The sequence below is a fragment of the Callospermophilus lateralis genome, chromosome 10 (genome assembly GCF_048772815.1).
Source record: "Callospermophilus lateralis isolate mCalLat2 chromosome 10, mCalLat2.hap1, whole genome shotgun sequence".
Taxonomy (NCBI): domain Eukaryota; kingdom Metazoa; phylum Chordata; class Mammalia; order Rodentia; family Sciuridae; genus Callospermophilus; species Callospermophilus lateralis.
In genome coordinates this window covers 2,693,038-2,711,818 of record NC_135314.1, presented here as the reverse complement: position 1 = coordinate 2,711,818, position 18,781 = coordinate 2,693,038, and positions in this window count along the sequence as shown.

Here is an 18,781-nt window from a genome sequence, read left to right as displayed (position 1 = left end):
GGAGGGATTCTGTTCCTCTTTTCTTTATTTTATTTTTAAATATTTATTTATTTATTTATTTTTAGTTGTAGTTGGACACAATACCTTTATTTTTATGTGGTGCTGAGGATCAAACCCAGGGTCACGCACGTGCGAGGCCAGTGCTCTACTGCTGAGCCACAACCCCAGCTGCCTAATTTCCAGGCCTGCTGCCTTATGTCACTGAGTGGCAAGAGAACCTGGCTGTAGCGTAATAGGGGTTCACTTGATGCTTCGACTATGTCCCTGTGGCTTTGAAACTTTACTTCCCTTTTTTTCTTTTTTTTTTTTCTGATCTTCTTTTTCCTGAACTTCTCCTCCCTGATCTTCTTTTCCCCGTTCTTCTCCTTCCTGGCTCTCCTCCCTGATTTCATTTTCTATGAATCACTTCTATAAAAGCCCCCAATTCCTGTGGATAGGCTTTGGGACAAGAGTCCATTGTGTTTCTTCTTTGCTAGCAAAGCAATAAATCTTTTTCATTTTTCTCAAAACCGTGTCCCTGTTATGTTATTGGATTGGCATCAGGGACAAGGACCAAGCTTTTAGCAACAGTGGGCAGGACGTGGACCATCCGGTTTTATTGATCTTGCCTGTTAGGGCAGAGTGTAGCAGAGGCACCCCCAACTTAGCAAAGGGCTACATCAGCATAGTGATACCTCTCAGAAGAGCAGGGGCTCAGAGGTGAGACCAGAGAAGTGAAAAGACAGATGCCAGTCCAAGAGGCAATGCTGTGTCCAGTGTGGGCAGCAGCAGGACACCATGCAGGAAGTGGGACTCCTGGGGAGCTGGACCTGGCAATGGGTCTCTGGTGGAGTCCCTGGAAGAAGGCAGGTTCAGTTCTGTGCATGGGAACTGAACTGAAATAGAAAGCTCCCACAAGGAGGTAATCATTAGAACCAGGGTAGATGACCAGACCAGGGCCACCAGCACCATCTACCCATTTGTCTGTCCTTCCCTCTCTTCATCTGTCCATCTATCTAGTCCCTCTCACTCACTTATCTGTCCACCCATCCATTTGTCTGTCTTTCAGCCACCTGTCTGGCTTTGAATCTGTCCATAAGACATTTGAAGTCTGTTATGACAGATTCAGTGGCAAGTTGGCAGACACGGTGGGAAGACAGATCTACACTTAGAAGTCTGATGGATACCTCAAACTCAACTTGTCTCCTCCTCCTGCTGCCAGACTTCTGCTCTAACATCTAACCCTTCAGCTCGCCAGGGCCATCCTTGGCTATCCAACTCTCTCAGCCATCTCTGCCCACTCTGTCCTCCTGGCTATTTCTCAGTACACCTGGGGCACAACAGTAGTGTCTACACTGTTTCTCCCCTTTCCAGGTGACAGTTTGTCCAGCTGATGGAAGATTGGGGAGAATACAGATCTGACACCATACTTCCTCCTGGGGGGCCCTTGTTGCTCCCAAGTCCCTGAGAAGGCAGGCCCCTGTCTGTTGAGAGCCACAGTTTAGTCAGAATGATGCCTGGCATTTTGCTAGAGGGAATGGTTGAAAGGTGACCCTGCTCTGGGATTAGGACAGCTCCAGGATTAGGGCGGGTCCTGCTGGGATTAAGGCGGATCCTGCTGCCTCAGGCGCCCACTACTTTGGAGTTCCCTTTGAGTTCTCACTGGGCGGTGGGGGGGTTCCGGGAAAATTGGTGCTAGGAGCCCGGAGCCCGGTGGAGGGAGTGTGTTCCCAGGAAGTGTGTGTAGAGTGCCAGTGAAGAGTTCAGGAATAAAGAGTTGCTGTTTGAACCTACAAGGCTGTGTGGCAGCTCGGTTATTTGCCCAGCCAGACTGCGGCACCTGTCCACCTGTCTGTCTGTGCTGCTCACCTGCACAGTCTTGTTTATGCTGACCACACTGCCTCCCTCCTTTCAACAAGACACTTTGGCCTGAGGTCTCCCCAGGAACCTCTCAGGTGAGTGGCTCATTTTGGGTTCTCACAGCCTTCCCTGCTTACTTGTGGGGGTGAAGCTTGCTTTGGCCTATCTCCTGGGACCTTGGCTGTGACCTTCCCTGTTGGGGGGCCGAGTCAGCTGCACCTGCCTTGAAGAGTGTTCTGAGGGCTGGGGATGTGGCTCAAGTGGTAGCGCGCTCTTCTTGCATGCGTGCGACTTGGGTTCGTCCTCAGCACCACATACAAACAAAGATGTTGTGTCCGCGGAAAACTAAAAAATAAACATTAAAAAATTCTCTCTCCCCCCCACTCTCTCTTTAAAACAAACAAACAAACAAAAATTCAATTTGCTGCAAAAACTGCCCCGCCCTAAGGTGTTGGTAGCATCCCTGTCTGGTCAGGTGCCGCTGCTGTTTTAATATGACATGCGTGTTTTAATTTAAAAAGCTTACTTGTCCTTTTGCAATTTTAATTGAACTTTGAATACATAGGAGAGTTAAATGCACCCCATTGCTCACTGTGAGAAGGACACATAGAAGCACTGTCCTTATAATGGGGCAGGGATGGAGATGTGTACAGTAGGGAGGGGCTGGGGGTGAAACCAGCTGGACTGGCAGGAGGAGCTGCGCTTTAAAGGTGAGCATGAATATTCAACAAGTGCCTAGGTGTGAAACCATCTGCAGAGCTGAGTCTCCCAGAAGCTTCTCATCAAGGAACAGCCGAAAATCACACAGATGGATTTTTCTGAAATCATGTCCCATGAAAACTGTGGTCTGAACAAGTGCCTGGAGCTGAGGCATCAGCTTGGCTGTGCTGGTTTCCAGGAAGGCTGGGCCGTGCTGATGAGGGAGCAGCCGCAGGTGTGCGTGGGCAGGTGTGCGTGGGCAGGCGCCCCTTTCCCTGTTATGCAGATGAACACCTGAGAGCTACTCTCTGCATGCTTGGCAATCCCTTGAGTCTGTGCTCTGGATTCAGTGCGGATAAGCTGGCCCAGGAGAGAGGAAGCAGTTTGTCATTCTGCCTAGCCCTCCACACTTCTCTTCCTGGTTGTCTTTCAAATGGTCCTGAATCTGGCATTTACTTCTCATTTGGAAAGGAGTCTTACACTCCATGAAGATCAAACAGAAATGCTTTTTTTGGGGTAGGGGTCATGCCATTAACCGAGACCAGGGCTTCCCACACATGTTCTGTGGCTGGGGTGTATCTCAGGGGAGGAGTGCTCGCTTGGCACCCCCAGGGATGAAGGGTAGAGATAAAGATGCTCCAAGACTTGGTGGTGAAACAAGACATTCCAGAGTGCAGAGCTCTGCTAGTGTGCTCAGCCTGTGACCTCAAACTGTTCTTGAAACGGAACGGTCCAGTGGCAGAAGGAGGCAACAGTAGACCTCATTTTTGACCCCAAAGTCGTAAAACAGGAGGAAACATCCCACATGGTGATGAAGCCTTCTGCCTTCTTCCCTTGATGGAGAAATTTCTAGAATGGGGGAGACATTGCAGATGCTGGGGATCCTGCAGACTGTATGGTCATTACATGTTACCTGCTCGTTGCTAGTTTCAGGGACACTTCTCAGCGATCTGGATCAGTAGGTAAAGGAGAAGGCTCGGTCATGGGCCTGGCAACTGGGGTCTCTGCACTGAGGTCAGGACTTGGGGCTCCACCACAGCTGGTTCAAAGCAACCTCTAAATCCGACCACAGCATATGACACTGCCAGCCCTTCCCAAGACCCTTGAGCACCAGACCAGACATGGCCTCTGCATGCTCACACACAGGCATGCAGCTTCACTGGAACCTATGTAGAGCTGAAGCTTTCCTGAACCACCTTTTCCTTGGGAATAAGAAGTAGTAGAACATTTACAGTATGTATTTTCTGGTATTTATCAATCACTTTTTTACCTATATAAATTAGAAGCATGCTGTAGTGCTATTTATGGGGTATTTGTCTCACTTAGCAGTGATGAATCTGGTTGTAGGTACTAATGTATTCAATTCGGGGTCTTGATCTAGACCCCAGTTGAGGTTGAGGGTTGTGCAATGTGTATTTTCTCCTTTTATTTTTTTCCCAGTACTGAGGGCTGAACCCGGGGCCTCATGTGTGATAGGTCAAGGGCCTGCCATTGAGCCACAGTGTTTGCTCCTATGTGTTAATTGGGCTCTGGTTGGTGTATTTGGATATTTTGTTTGCAAAGTGGCTTTAATTGCACTCTTACTGTTTCCTTGCTCCTTAGGAATGTGACTCTGCAGCTCTCCTGATGGGGGTGCTGGTAGTGTCCATTTCCCCTCTTTGGGCTGGGCAATGTCCAATGTGGTGGGGTGTGGTGAACATGACTGGTGCCAGTTATGAGCCTGGGCTGCCAAAGTGTTGTGCTCTTCCTCTCTCAGAACTTCCAGCTGCTGTGTAAGGGGCCTGGGCCCAGGTGTTTGCCCATGAGGGCCTCCTGCACCGAGGCTGCCCATGGCCACAGGCCCACCTGCTGCTGACTGCAGATGCATGAGGGTGCCCAGCCGCCAGTGATCCAGCCACCCAGCTAGGACTGAAGACTAGCTCCGTCACTGTAATGGTGGCAGGCTCCAGTTGACTGGTACCTGCAATTGCTGTGTGTGTCAGCTGGGCCAGAGGGAAGTGGCTCAGGTGCTAAAAGTTCCTGAAGCTGACATCCAGAGCCAGCTGGATGCTACTGTCAGCCATGGATTCCCTCACCTGGGTAGGGATGACCTCTTGGTGGCAGAGAGGCTGCTTGGTCCCTGCAGTGTTTTTCTGGCCAGAGATGTTTTCTGCTGCAAAACCAGCTTAGTGTGTCTACTGTCTCATTTCATGTGCAAAGGAGAAGAGAAGAAAAGAAAAGGTGTGTGCACGTGCTGGTGGCACATGTCCTACAGCAAGCACAAAGTCTCACAGAGCAAGAAGGGGGGGCTTGCCTTCCTCTGAGGAGGGAGGGTGTGCCTGACAACGTGGGAGAAAGGGCAGAAGTCAGGATCAGCCCATTAATGGACCAAGCAAAACCCCACAAGCGTGTGCGGGGCAGGTGGTGAATGAGCCGTGGTGCTCTAGGAAGGGAAGCTGCTGGGCATGGGTCCTGGGAGCTTCCAGTCCTCCAGTCTTTGCTCTTCATCACACGCTTAGGAGCATCTCCTGGGAGTCACATGCCACTCAAGGCCCTGGTAAGGCCAGGTCCCTGCCTGCAGGGAGCCCATGTCCAAGAGAGGAGCAAAGACAAGCAGGAATTGGAATGAGCTGAGCTCAGGCTGCACTCAGAGGACCTCAGCAGCCAAGGTGGTCTGGTGGCGGTTCCTTGATAGCTTTTGGGACTGGTGTAAGCTAGTTGCTGGGATTTTTTTCTTTTTTGATACAGAGGTACTTTACTACTGAGCAACATCCTTAGTTGTCAACACTCAGGGTCACTCCAGGGGGACTGGGTTGCACGAAATAACCACACAAAAGACAGAGAGACCTTTTTTTGGGGTTCCTGTGATGGCTCCTCTGACCTTAAGGGTCCACAGAAAAAGAGAGAGCGAGTGCGTGCTGACCCTTTTTATTGAGAAGAAGCCATTTAAATGAGGCAGGGGGTCAGGTTTCAGGGGGCTGAGTCTAGCTTCGTGATGTCCACTGTCAGCAGGTTGACTGACACCTAGGAAGGCCACACCCAAGGGCAGAGCAAGAGAAGGGGACACACAAAGGGAGTTTCCCCGGAACATTCTATCCCAAACAGGGCAAGGGGGTAATATCACAAAGGAACAGGTGAGTGCAGCTCAATCCATGGGGCAACACACCTACGTCTGAAGATGCGTCCTCAACCTCTGGGACCAGGGCAATGTCCAGGTCACTGTGTAGTGGTGGTCAGAGCCTCTCTGGCTCAGGGAAAGAGAATGCGAATCATTCAGACTGGCTCCCTACACTTAGCCCTTTAAAAAAATGTTTTTGTTTTGATCAGGGTCTCACTAAATTGCTTAGGGCTTCGCCTAATTGTTAAGGCTGGCTTTGAACCTGCGATCCTTCTGCCTCAGTCTCCCAAGCCATGGGGATTATAGGTGTGCACCACTGCACCTGGTTAGTTGCTGTGGTCTTAATGTACAAAGTCCCATGCATTAAAGCACAGTCCCCAGTGCAGTGTGTTGAGAGGAGAGGCCCTTCAGAGTTGAGTAGGTCACTAGGACACTGCCTTTGTAAAAGGATGAACACTGTTATCCTGGGAGTGGGCTAGTCGTCATGGGATAGATTTCCTGATGGAAGCAAGATTGGCCCTCTCTTGCTTTCTGTCTCGCTCTCACCCTCTCTTCCCATCTGCCTTCCACCGTGGGATGAGGCAGCACCAAGGCCCTCATCAGGTACTACCACTGTTCTCTTATACTTCCAAACTTAAGAATGAATGGCGGGCCAAACAAATCTCTGTTCTTTATAAATCACCCAATCTCTGAAATTCTGTTATAGCTGCAGGAAATGGGCTAAGACACTGATGGACATCCATGTGAAGAATGGGACTGATCAGTGGCTCTATTCCAGCAGGGCAGCGTGGTCAGCACACACAGGTGACCCACATTACAGCTTTCTATAAAGGTTGTTATGCTTTGTGTGGGGGGGGGGTTTTTTATGCTTTGTGTTTTTATTTTAATGTCTTATTTTACATGTGGTTAGTACATACTCATGGGTTGAAATTCAAAATGGAGAAATCCCCTGCCAGCTCTGTATCCAGCCTCCTGCGGTCCCCAGGAAGAGTGGCCAGTACTGCCAGTTTCATGGGGGACCCAGAGTCATTTTATGTAGTTATAAACAGTTGATTGTAGGTTTTATGTTTGGTCATGTTAGCATACCATACACACTATTCTCTACATTAGTTTTATGTAATGTATATCACAATGTGAAGAATGTCCTCACTTTTTTATTGCGGAAAAATATGTATAACCTAAAATTTGCAAAACTCACAACTTTTGGGGGTGGGATACTGAAGATTGAACCCAGGGGTGCATAGTCACTGAGCTACTTTTTATTTTTGAGACAAGGTCTCACTAAAGTTGCTGGGGCTAGCCTTGAACTTGCTTCCCTAGTGGGTGGGGTCATGTGTGTGTATCACCAGCTCAGTATAGTACTAGCACTTTCTAGATGCACAGTTCAGAGGTAGCAAGCACATTCACACTGTTGTGCGGCCATCACCACTTTCACCTCTGGGACTTATTTCATTTTGCAAAACTGAAACTCTGTTCCCAATAAGCACTAATTCACAGTTTCCCCCAGCCCCTGGCAATCACCATTTTAGTTTTTTGTCTCTATTGATTTGAATTCTTTTAAATTCCTCATCTAAGGGGAGTTTTACAGTGTGTGTCTATTTGTGTCTGGCTGATTTCACTAAGGAAAATGTCCTTAAGCTTCATTCACGTTGTATCCGTGTCATGATTTCCTTGTTTTCAAGTTTGAATAGTATTCCACGGTTTGCGTAGACCACATTTGGTTTATGCCATTGATTGACACTTGGATAATTTCAATCTTTTGGTTCCTGTGAATATTGATGTTTTGAACATGAATTTGTGGACTTTGTCTTTAAGTGGTTGAGGAATATTCCATGCAGCAGAATCTAGTGCCCTTTTCTTTACTGATGATGCACACCTAGTGCTGTGGTTGGGATAAGAGGTGTCCTCCCCAAATGCAGGAGGTAAAATGATCAGATTATGAGAGCTGTGACCTGATCAGGGGGTTGGTTCACTCGATGGATCAATCACCTGAATGGATTACTGGGTAACTATATAGGCAGGTGAGATGTGGCCCAGGAAGTGGATCACTGGGGGCATGCCTTGGGGACTATGTTTTTTGCCTGGCTCCTCCCACTCTCTGCTTCCTGGCCACCAAGAACTGAGCAGCTCTGCCACACCCTTCTGCCATGAGGGACTGCCTCACCCCAGGCCCAGAGTTGACTGACCATGAATTGAGACCCCTGAAACCATGAATCAAAATCAATTTTTTTTCTCCTCATAGTTGTTCTTGTTCGGTATTTAGTCACAGAAACAAAAAAAACCTGACTAACAGAAATTGATACCAGAAGTGAGACCATTGCTATAACTACCCAAAGGCTATGTGATTCAGAAGCCTTTGGAACTGGTCTGTGGGAGGAAATTGGAAAGTTTGGAGGTATGGGCTAGTTAAGTCTTAGAATGTTGTAAGCAGAGCTTAATGGGCAATTCTGCAGAAGTTTAGAAGACAAGAATGCTGATGGGAATGTGGACAGTAAAGACTGTGCTCATGAGGTCTCAGAGGGAACAACTGGGAATTGGGCTAGAGGGCATAAGTATTACATTCTGGCAAAGTGCTTGTCTACATTCTCCCTAGGTGCTGAGAACTGGGGTGAGACCAAATTTAAAGGTGACGGACTTATTAATCTAGCAGAGGAAATCCCAAGGCTACGCAGCATTCAGATGGTGGCATGGGTATGACTGCCAGCTCTTAGCCTGGTTTACTGTTAGAATCAGGAGCAGGAAGCAGAAAGAAAGGATTGAAAAACTGTATAGTTTGGCCAGAGAAGCATATGTAAAATCAGGGCCAAGGAAGTTATAGCTTTTGAAGTTCACTACCACTGAAGAGAAGCTAGGTAGTTTTCACAGAGGCAATAGGAAAGATGTCATGAGGCAGCTCAGGAATTTGAAAGTTGATATCCATTGCAGGCTCTAGCGTGTAAAAATGAAAAGTCCTCTAACAAACCATGGTGGCACCCTGTTTGCACAAGGGTGCTAGGATTTGTCTCACCATGCTCAGCTGCTGGGGCATTCAGAGGCTGCTGCAGCCATAGTCCAAGGGGGATTGGCTACTGCTCGAGCTGGTGGCAGAACTTAGCATCATTCATGTAATGCTAGTTCTGCAGAAATGCAGGATGTTGGATTTAGGGGGTCATGGAATCTCCCACCAATGTTTCAAAGGAAGGCCTGGGAGTCCAGACAAAGTATAATGCGGTTGGAATCCCTGTGGGCTGCCCCTGTGAGGGCAATGTGTGAGGCCGTGGGAAGGGAGCCAAAGCTCTAGTGGAGACCCCCAGGATAAGGAGATGCCATATCATGGACTGCCTGCCCAGGTCAGCTGCCAGGCTGAGAGAGAGGTCACGTGGGCTGCAACTAGCAAGAGCAAAGGGTCAGGACTGCCCAGGCCCTTTGGAGATTATACCTGGGTGCCACGAACCCCAGATGACAAATGCGGAGGTATAGGGCTTGTTTGCATGGCTGGGTTTCAGTCTTGCTTTGGTCCCATCCCCTCTCTAGGCCCCTTTCCTTCTCTCTGGAATGCGAATGTGTACTCTGTGTCATTGCATTTTGGATACATGGAATTCTAAAATTTTTACAGGGTCTCACAAGTAAGAGTTTGCCTTGAGTCTTTGCCTTTGGACTTGGACTTTTGGGCAGTGCTGGAACTGTTAAGACCATGGGTACTCGTGGGGTTGGGCTAAATGCATTTGGTATTGTGAGATGGGCATGAGCTCTTATGGGCCACAGGTGGAATGTTATGCTTCGGATGTGAAAAAGCCCAAAGCCCCCAACACTTTATGTTAGTCAGCTTTTTTTTTTGCTATGATCAAAAGACCTGCCCAGGACAACTTAGAGGAGGAAGTTTATTTGGGGTTCGTATTTTCAGAGGTTCGGTTCATGGTTGGCTGACCCCCTTACTCTAGGCCCAAGATGAGGCTGACCAAGACATGGCAGAAGAGTGCTGCTCAGGATATGACAGTTGGGAAACAGACAAGGGGAAGGGGTTGCAGGGAGTGACCCCCTCCTCCAGCCATGCCCCTACAATAACCACCCAGTCAGTCTATTCAAAGTAGGATGAACTAACAGTTCACAGTCTCATAATCTAACATGCCACCTGACCATGCTGGCATTAACATGGGGACTCTGGGGACACCTCATATCCAAACCACCCACATATCCTGATAGTGTCTGCTGTCTGCGAACACCAACACAGCTCCTGTAAGCAGCCTTCTGCTGTTACCTGCACCATGTACTTGCAAGATACATTCCCAGAAGCGGAGCTGCTTCCTCAAGTGGGCTGTGCTGTTGTAGTCTGGCAACCCTGTGTCCCGACATCACTTTAGTTCCGTGGCTGTTGAAACCTGGTCTCAGATATGCCAAATCTTAGGAGCAGTGCGGGTATTTATGAAGCAATAGTTGTGGATACAATTTGCAAATTTCAGACTTTTACTGTCTCTGGGGTTACATCTTTGAAAGAACTGTCTTTCATCCTGGAACCAGAAGCCCCCACTTGCTGTGGCAGTGGACACTAGGGGGCGTGAAGCTCCTGTTTTGAGGTGGCACGAGGACAGGCCAGTCCCTCCCTCCTGCAACCGGAGATAATTATCCAGGACTTCTCCCAGAGTGAGCCCAGGCTTCCCAAGAAGTCAAGAGAACTAGAATGGAAGTCAGACGTGGCGGACCTGCAGATTCCAAGTCCTGATGTTCCAGCTCAGGCTGACACCTCTCACTTCAAGCATGACATCGTAGGTGCCACAGAACCAGGACCACGACCTGCTACTGGCAGTTTCTTTAAAACATACATGAGGGCTGGAGATGTGGCTCAAGCGGTAGCGCGCTCACCTGGCATGCGTGCGGCCTGGGTTCGATCCTCAGCACCACATACAAACAAAGATGTTGTGTCCACTGAAAACTAAAAAATAAATATTAAAATTCTCTCTCTCTTTAAAAATAAATAAATAAAACATACATGAAACAGTGGCATATCTATTTTGCTGTCTAATCCAGTGGGCCTGGAGGGACACAGAGGCCCACGCACTGACATTCAGGAAAAGGAGAGGGATGTAAAAGAGGCTGTTTATAAATGTCTTGTATGGAGCAGCCTCATCTTTGGAGACCAAAACCCGATTCCGTGAGGAGCAGATAGCACAGTGATGCCCTGTCCAGCCACCATGCACATTCAGTGGTCATCAAAAGACCTGTATTCACAGCAGCTATCCTGTTACCTTACTGCCCCCTGAAGCACTTTAATCTAAACTCTGGACATCATGCCATTCCACCCCAACCTGCCTCAGATATTCATCTAGAAAGTAAATTTTCTTACAGGATCATCTATTCAACTCTGCCATCACCATAGCTGACAAAACCAGCGGTAACTTACAAAGAAAAAGTGTGTGTGTGTGTGTGTGTGTGTGTGTGTGTGTGTGTGTGTCTGTGTCTGTGACAGATTTTTCCAGTTGTTTAAGAAAAACCTTTTCCCAGTGGGGAGGTCCGCAGCTGGCATTGGAAGTTAGGTCTTGAAGCCTTTGCAGGTGCCTTCTCCTTTCTCTCCCACACCCAGAACTCATTGGATTTGGGTTGGTTGTCCCACCGGCCCTTTCTGAGCATGGTGCTCAACTGACCCCAGGATTAGGATCTCCTGAGGGCTTTTTGGACACAGAATCTCAGCCTGACCCAGAGCCCCTGACTCAAGAGCTGCATTTTAAGGGATCCCATGGGATTCTGTGGCACCGACAGAGGCCGGCTGCCATTCTGGTTGTCTCTGCTGGCTCCCCGGGCCCCTCGATCCTCTCCCCGCTGCAGCATTTCCTGTGGGGTCTAGCTGGAGTTTTGTATACCTTTGGGTTCAGCCTTCTGCCAAGAACCATCATAGATTCTTGGGGTCTTCCCGTTGCAGCAATCAGGGGCCCTGGGGGCAAGGACATGGCCGGCCAGAGCTGGAGTCAAACGCCAGGGTGGGCACAGCAGGCAGCTGCGGCTCCTGGAGGGCAGACCTTAGCCCAGCCCTCCTCAGGCAGCTTCCCACCTGAGGTGGTAGCGGCAAAAGCTGGGCCAGCAGCTTGAGAAGTGTGCCAAGGCAAACCAGCGCTTCCTCACCGGGGGAGCTGTCCATCCAGCCTTGGCAGCAAGCCAGCTGTTGAGTCTGGGAAACTTTGCACACCTGTCCCTGGGTGTGGGTCCTCTGTCACCAACACTTGGCATCGGCGTGCATACATGGTCCACTGCCAGGCTTGGCCCTTAGCATGGGGACCAATGCTTCCAGGCTGCTATAACCAAGGTGGCTCTCTGCGATGCCTGAGGAAAAGCCAGAGGTGGGTGGGCCAGGGCCTGCAGATCTCACTCGCGGGACTGGCAGCAGGCAGTTTTTGCAGGAAGGCACGCTGAGACCGTGGGCAGGACATCAGGTGCTGGAATGGGCCCCCGTTCTCCACCTGTGGTTCCAGGAATGTCCTGCCATTGCTCCTGTGGAGCCTTAGCTGCTGCCCCTACATACTGGCCCCTAGCCGACCTGACTGGGGAGCTTTGTGGGGAGAAGCAGGTCCATTCCTGGAACAGCAGCAACCTTGGGGACATGTGTGGTCAGGCATGTCCCCAGTGCACACTCCAGGTAGGAGACTAGGTGCCTGCGTCACTTGGTGTGCAGTTTTCTGAAGGTCCTCAAACTCCTTTAGATCATTTCCTCAGGAATCGTTGGCGCCTTTGAAAGTTGAAGAAGCCCAGGCCCTGAGCACTGCGACCTCTGGGTGGGGACAAACGTGACGAACCTTCAGTCAGCCTCGCTCCATGCTGTCAGCTGAAGCATTGACCGGGCAGAGTTGCAGCCCCTGTGTGGGGCCACTGCTCAGCTCTGCACAACACGCCGGAGCTCAGGGCCGAACTCCTGAGCACCCAAACCCGCTGCGCCCACTGTCCGCCGAACACCCACTGGCCCAGCAGAGCCTCAGCCTCAGGCTGACCTGTCTGATCCAGAGGGTTCTGGGCCCCAGGAGATCATCAGAAAGCAGGGGAGGTCATTGCTCCATGGCTGTGACCCAGGTCTGGCTGTGGGAGGAAGTGGCCGCCCGCAGTGCTCTGCAGTGGCGGGCAGCGTGTGGCACCACCGAGTCTTTGCCCCTCAGCCTCCTCAGTTAACTCTACCCTCGGGTCAGCTGCCAACCTCCCAGTGAAGGGCCAACACCTGAGCCTTGGTCCAGGCTCAGTTTGGGGACGGCCTAGACTAAGACAACCATTAAGCTGGGCTGGTTGCCTTGGTGCAAGATCTGTCTCCCGTGAGAGAATCGGTTCGTGCCCTGTGCTCCTTCTGCGGGTGGAAGGAGCCTAGGGAGCCTTTCTGTAATGCAGAGAAGCCTGAGGGGGTCTGCGGAGCAGTGATAGCCGTGAAGGGAGTTTTTTGTGGGGGTCATGATTCTAGAAATTGAAAAAGGATGCATTTGAAATGAGGAGGGAGATTTAGGTAGTGTCTAGGGTTGAGAGGGTGTCAGTTCTCACAGATCTTGTCAACTGGGAAGTGGAATTCATGCCTATTGTTCAGAGAAGAACCTCAAATCTGTGGGGGGCAAGGGCTTTGTCTGCACTGTGCTTTAAAACACTTCAGTCCTGGGGGGAGACCAGCAGTGGGGCCGAATCATCCTGATGGTTGAACCTGTGGATGCCTCTAGGGCACCTCCTCGTACTGTTGTTTCTTTCTATTTGGAAACCGTGTGAGCACTTTTGTAATGAAAATAAGCCTGACAAGTCAGCTCCTCACTTCCGTGGCCAAACTGTCCACGACACTAGGTGTAGGCAAGCAGGAGGGAGAGCTGGAAGCAGCGTGTTTTTTGTGACCTCGTGTGTTGGCAGGGACGGGCTTTGTCTCTGCATCCCAAAGAGGGCCACATCACCTGGTGCCACCTTCAGAGCTCTGTGGGGTCTCCCCTTGCACCCAGCCCAGAGGCCGCATTCCTGAGGGGCTGAAGTGAATGGGCCCCTTGCTCCTTTCTGGGGTGTGATGGGGTCTGCAGCCGACATCCCAGGTCCTGTCTGACCCGCTGACCGGGAGGAGCTGGGGCCAGGGCTTAGCTGGGCGCATTCCTGCTGACCACAACAATGCCCCTCACCCTGGGCGGGGGGGATTTGAGCGTGAGCCGGGGGCCCTGGAGTGGAAAATCGGAGTGCTGGGGCTTTGTGGCCGCAGCAGACTGCTGGCTCTGGGAATCCTCTGCCTAAGTCAGTGTGGCCTTTGTGTGTGGGGGAGGCTGGCGCCAAGCAGGCGCAGGAAACGCGAATGCTGAGGACAGGAGAAAACCGTGGGGACAATGCAGGGACCACAGCAGCACTCAGCGCCCGCCTGCCTGGGCAGGGCCACAGGTCTCTGGATAGCAGAGAAAAGACCCCGAGGTCATGGCTGGCCTCCATCAGACACCGTCACACACAACCGCACGCACAGCACACGCCACCCACATAACCTCACACAGCACATTCAACCACACACATAAAACACACACCACAAACACACACATGACATGCACACAATATGCACACCACACACACCACATGCACACAGTCACACACCCAGCACGTGCGACACCCACAATCACACACACACACTATACACATGCGCCACGTATGCCACGTGCACAGATATACACACACTTCCACATACAACACAGACACATGACACACCACACACACCCCATATACACACCACACATGCCACACACGGATGCACAAAGCACGCACACGCCATAGACACACACCACCCACCCACATCAGTGGGGTCCTTCCCTGACACCGACACCCCCTGCCTGGTCCCTGGGCCTTTGGCCCCTCCTCCACCCTGGGTCAGGGGGGAGCAGATGGAGCAGGTGAGAGGTTTCCTCATCCTGCCCAGAACAGTGTGCATTTTGCACTCATGAATTGCTTATTTCTGGAATTTTTCATTTAATATTTTTGGACCATGACTGACTGCAAGCAGTTGAAATGACAGAAAGCCCAAGCTCAGATGAGGGGCCCAGGGTGCTACAGAGTGGGTGGCTTAAGCAGAACTTTATTTTTTATTGCTCTGAAGGCTAAAAGTCCAAGGTGAAGGCGTGAGAGGGCAGGTTCCTTGCGAGGCCGCTCCGCGTGGCTGGTAGGGCGTCTTGTTGCTGGTCCCCACTGGTCTTTCCCTGCGTCCCTGCGTCCCTGGTGTCCTGTGTCCAGACTTCCACTGTGAGGACACAGATTGGAGTAAGCTCCACCACATGACCTTGTCTTACCTCAATTCAAAGTCCGGTCTCCAAATAAGTCACCTTCTGAGGCCCTGGGGCGAGGACGCAGCATAATTTGGGGATCCAGTTCAGTCCACGGTGCCTGCTTGCTCTCACAATCACACACACTTGCTCAAGTGTACCTGCCCTCTAAGATGGGTGCCAAGTGGCGCGTATTCCCAGCTGGGGCTGACATGTCAGCTTGTGTCCTTTTGAGGTGTCTTGAGTGCTGGGTGTTTTGCATTTTTGTGTGTGTTTGTTTGTTTTGGGTGATTTTGCTGTTTCAGTGCCCTAAGTACAGTGCTGAAGTGCTGTCCCTGTCCTGCACACGGGGAAGCTGTGACGTTTCTTATGGAGAAAACGCATGCGTAGAGAAGTCTCAGTCAGGCTGCCTCATGGTGCTGTCGGAGCAGAGTCGATATTCACGGATCAACAACACACAAGAAATCAGGCGTCATTAGAGACACACGAAGCAAGGCTCTGTCTTGATGGGTCAAGGCCTCGCGGGAGCGAGGGGCTTAGTCTCTGTGTGTTCGCTCAGTCGGTGTTCACAGCACCCCAGAGGATGTGCTCCAATCGCGAGGGTCGCCTGCTGTGGGTGTGGTGTGCAGGACTTAGGCCCCCGACGGGGAGGGCTGGTCTGTGTGGTTTAGACGGACAGGACGTGGAGTAATGAGAAGAACCTGACCTTCAGTTCCCACACACGGCACCTTCGTGGCTGGACCGGCCGCTATACCTGATGGCTTTGAAGTAGTGTTTGTTAGGTGGCTTTCTGTCACTAGAGCAACAAGCGTCAGGCAGGTGACCTGGGAAAGGTTTATTTGGGCCCGTGGTTCTGGAGGGTCCAGTCCAGGACAGGTGGCCTCATAGCTCTGGGTCTCTGGCGAGGGCAGCGCACCATGGCGGGTGCATGGTGGAGCCGACCTCATGATCCAGGAAGCAGGAGAGAGAGGAAGGGAAGCGGTTCCACAGTGCTCTTCAGGGGCACCGTCAGTGACCTAAAGGTGCCTCCGCCACAGCTCCGCCATCTCGCAGGAGGGCCTCCCCGAAGACACAGGGGCCTGGGGGGACATTTGACACCCCAACTGTAGTGGGCATTTTCACCATGATTTCTAGAAGGAACCCAGGCCCACAGCAAGGGGCCTGGCCCAGACCCGGGGTGGGTGGGGACACTGCAAGCGTGTCTGCTGGAAGAGCCCCAGGTCTCCCCCTGTCCTGCTCTGTCCCTGCTGAGCCCTGGATGCCACCTGCTTCTTTGTCTCACCCTCTAGACCATCGGCTCCACAGAGCAGGCTTTAGTGTGGACAGGACTCAGCCAGAGTCTGTCCAGGATTGAAGGTGCTCTCAAGCAGCCCACCGAGGTCTGCAGGACCCAGGCCAGTGGGCTGGAGATGAAACGGGGAGCCCTTGAGAGCCAACTGAGGTTCAGGTTGAGTACAGTCAGAGGCTCCGTGTTGACCCTCATCACTGGCCTTTCTGTGGGCCTGGGTCCTCTTGGTTAGTGGTGTAGTAGCCCACCAGCCTGTGCTCCAGGGACACAGGGCCAGGGCAGCCCTGGGCCACACTCTTCCCTTGCTAGCAGGAGAAACAAGGCCCCCTGCCCCAGTTCCCAGAGCTAGTCTATTGCTTACGTGGCAGAGGGAAGAAGGCTGGTTCCCTGGATTGCTGGCCTCAGGGAGATGGTCCTGGCTCATCCAGGGTCAGGGGCAGGAGAGCGACAGCCAGAGGGGTGATGGGAGACCGGACCACCCACGCCCCCCTTGAAGGTGGGAGAAGAGCCGCCAGTCAGAGGAAGCTGGAGGACGGCTTCACTGAGCCCCCACCTGTTCTTCGAAGCCCACACAGGCACCACCGGGCTCTCCTTGGCTTTATCTCAGCGAGACACAGTGCAGACTTCCGGCCTCCAGAACCTCGAGATGATGCATTAGTGTGTTTTAAGCTACCAAGTCTGTGACGCCTCCTAGGGCAGCTGCAGCACACTCACACAGGGCCCCTAAGTAGCTCCCCCGTCTCAATCTTCATGGTTCAGTTGTGCAGACCCAGGCCTGGCTCACCCTGAAGACTCTGCCTGGCCCTCCATGCCCCAGGGCCCCCGGGACTCTCGGCCCACAGGGGTGGGGGTACAGGAGTGTGAGCACCTGAGATCAGAGGACCTGGCCTTACCCTCGGCAGCTGAGCCACGTGGCCCTCCGGACGAGGCTCAGGCCAGCCTCAGGGGGCACTTGTCTCCATCCCTGCTGAGGGCCCCAGATGTTGACTGCCCACAGGCAGAGCCAGCGCAGGGTGGCAGAGCAACATGCTTCCCTCTGTGCCCAGTGCCAGGGAGGTGCCAGGCCCCGTAGCTGCCTAGGTGAGTCCTATCTAAAGGCAACGTGAAAATGATCAAAATGAGCACAGGACATCTGTGATGAGCAGATTCAGTAGAGACAGAAAGAACGCTTCTGTCATTGCCTGGGACTACAGGACAGCTCCGCCCAGCCATGACCTGGGGCCTGGCCCCACTGGCCACTCCCTAGAAGACTCATTCAGCTTCCATCTGCCCCCCCACGCCCCACTCTCTGCACCAGGAACAGGCAGCTGGCACCCCACCCTGTCCATAGCCCTGCCACCGCTCAGGTGTGACCCCAGCCCAATAGGCAACCTGAAGCCCCTTCACTGAAGCCCCCACCTGTTCACACTGCGTGGCAAAGGCCCTGGGTCCCCACTTGCAACACCAACTTAGTCCTGGATGTACCATCCTGATGGCCGGGTGTCTATTCTCTGATGACCTTCTGAGTCTGTAGGCCAGAGAGTTTGCAAAGATCCTGCGAGCCCCGGGGCTAGAGTCTGTTCCACAGACATGGACTGGACGCTGATTAGAAGCTGGGCCAGGAAGCAGGAGGCACAGAGGGGAACCGGCAGCTTCTTACGGTCTGGGTCACGCGTGCCAAAAGCTAGCCCGGGTTGTGGGAGCAGGCTTCATCCTCTGCTGTAGGGGTGTAGGAAGCAGAAGTATAATGCTGCCCAAGGTCAAGAAACTTCTAGAAGCATTAAAAGTGGGAGTCACTGGAGAGGGCCATGGGCAGGGGCAGAGTACTCACCAGGCCTTGCCAACAGCAGGACCCTGTGGCCAGTGACCATGGTGATGGGTGGTCAGTTTACAACCACGGTGTGGTCATGCCGAGGCTCCAGGCTTTGCAGGGGGCCATGTCCATGGAGGGTGAGCAGCGCGGAGGGCCTGGAACGCAGGTCCCCTCTTCACAGGCTCAATCAGGCCCCTGCAGGAAGCCCACGGTCTTTGGAGTGAGCCTGAGGCTGAACAGGGCTCCTGCTGGCACCCCAAAGCTCGGCTGGCTTGTTCTATTTCCTGTCTTCCTGAGCTTTATGTGAGGAGGCCTCATCTTAGTGACCAGTAGAAGCCACAGAGGTAATTCTGCTTTGGAGAAACGTGCTGTCACCTGGGAGCTGAGATTTGGGGACAGCTTGTCTCACCTCTGTGCCTCAGTTTCCTTGTCTGTGAAGCAGAGTGATGAGCTTCCCCTCCAAGGGCCACCGTGAGGGACAGTCCGGACGGAGGTGTGCCAAGAGTCAGTGCTGCCCCTGACCCATGCAGATGACCTTTCCACGGTCTCCCCATGGTGAACATGGGGGCACCTGTCCTCCTGGTGGCCCCAAGGTGCCCAGACAGCTCAGGCCTGGGCTCTGGGGCTGGGGCAGTGTGTGCCTCTGGGGCTGGGGCAGCAGGCGTGGGGCCCCGGCCGGGCTCTGCTGACTCTGCAACCTTCCTCCTGAGCTCAGGCATTTCCAGAGAAATCCTTTAATGCCTCCATTCTGTCCAGGCGTATATAGGGAGGGCTGGCCACCCGGCTCCCCACTGCGCTGCCCAGAGGCCTCTGCCCTGCCCTGTCGCCAGCCTCCAGTCCCCGCAGTGCCGAAGCAGAAC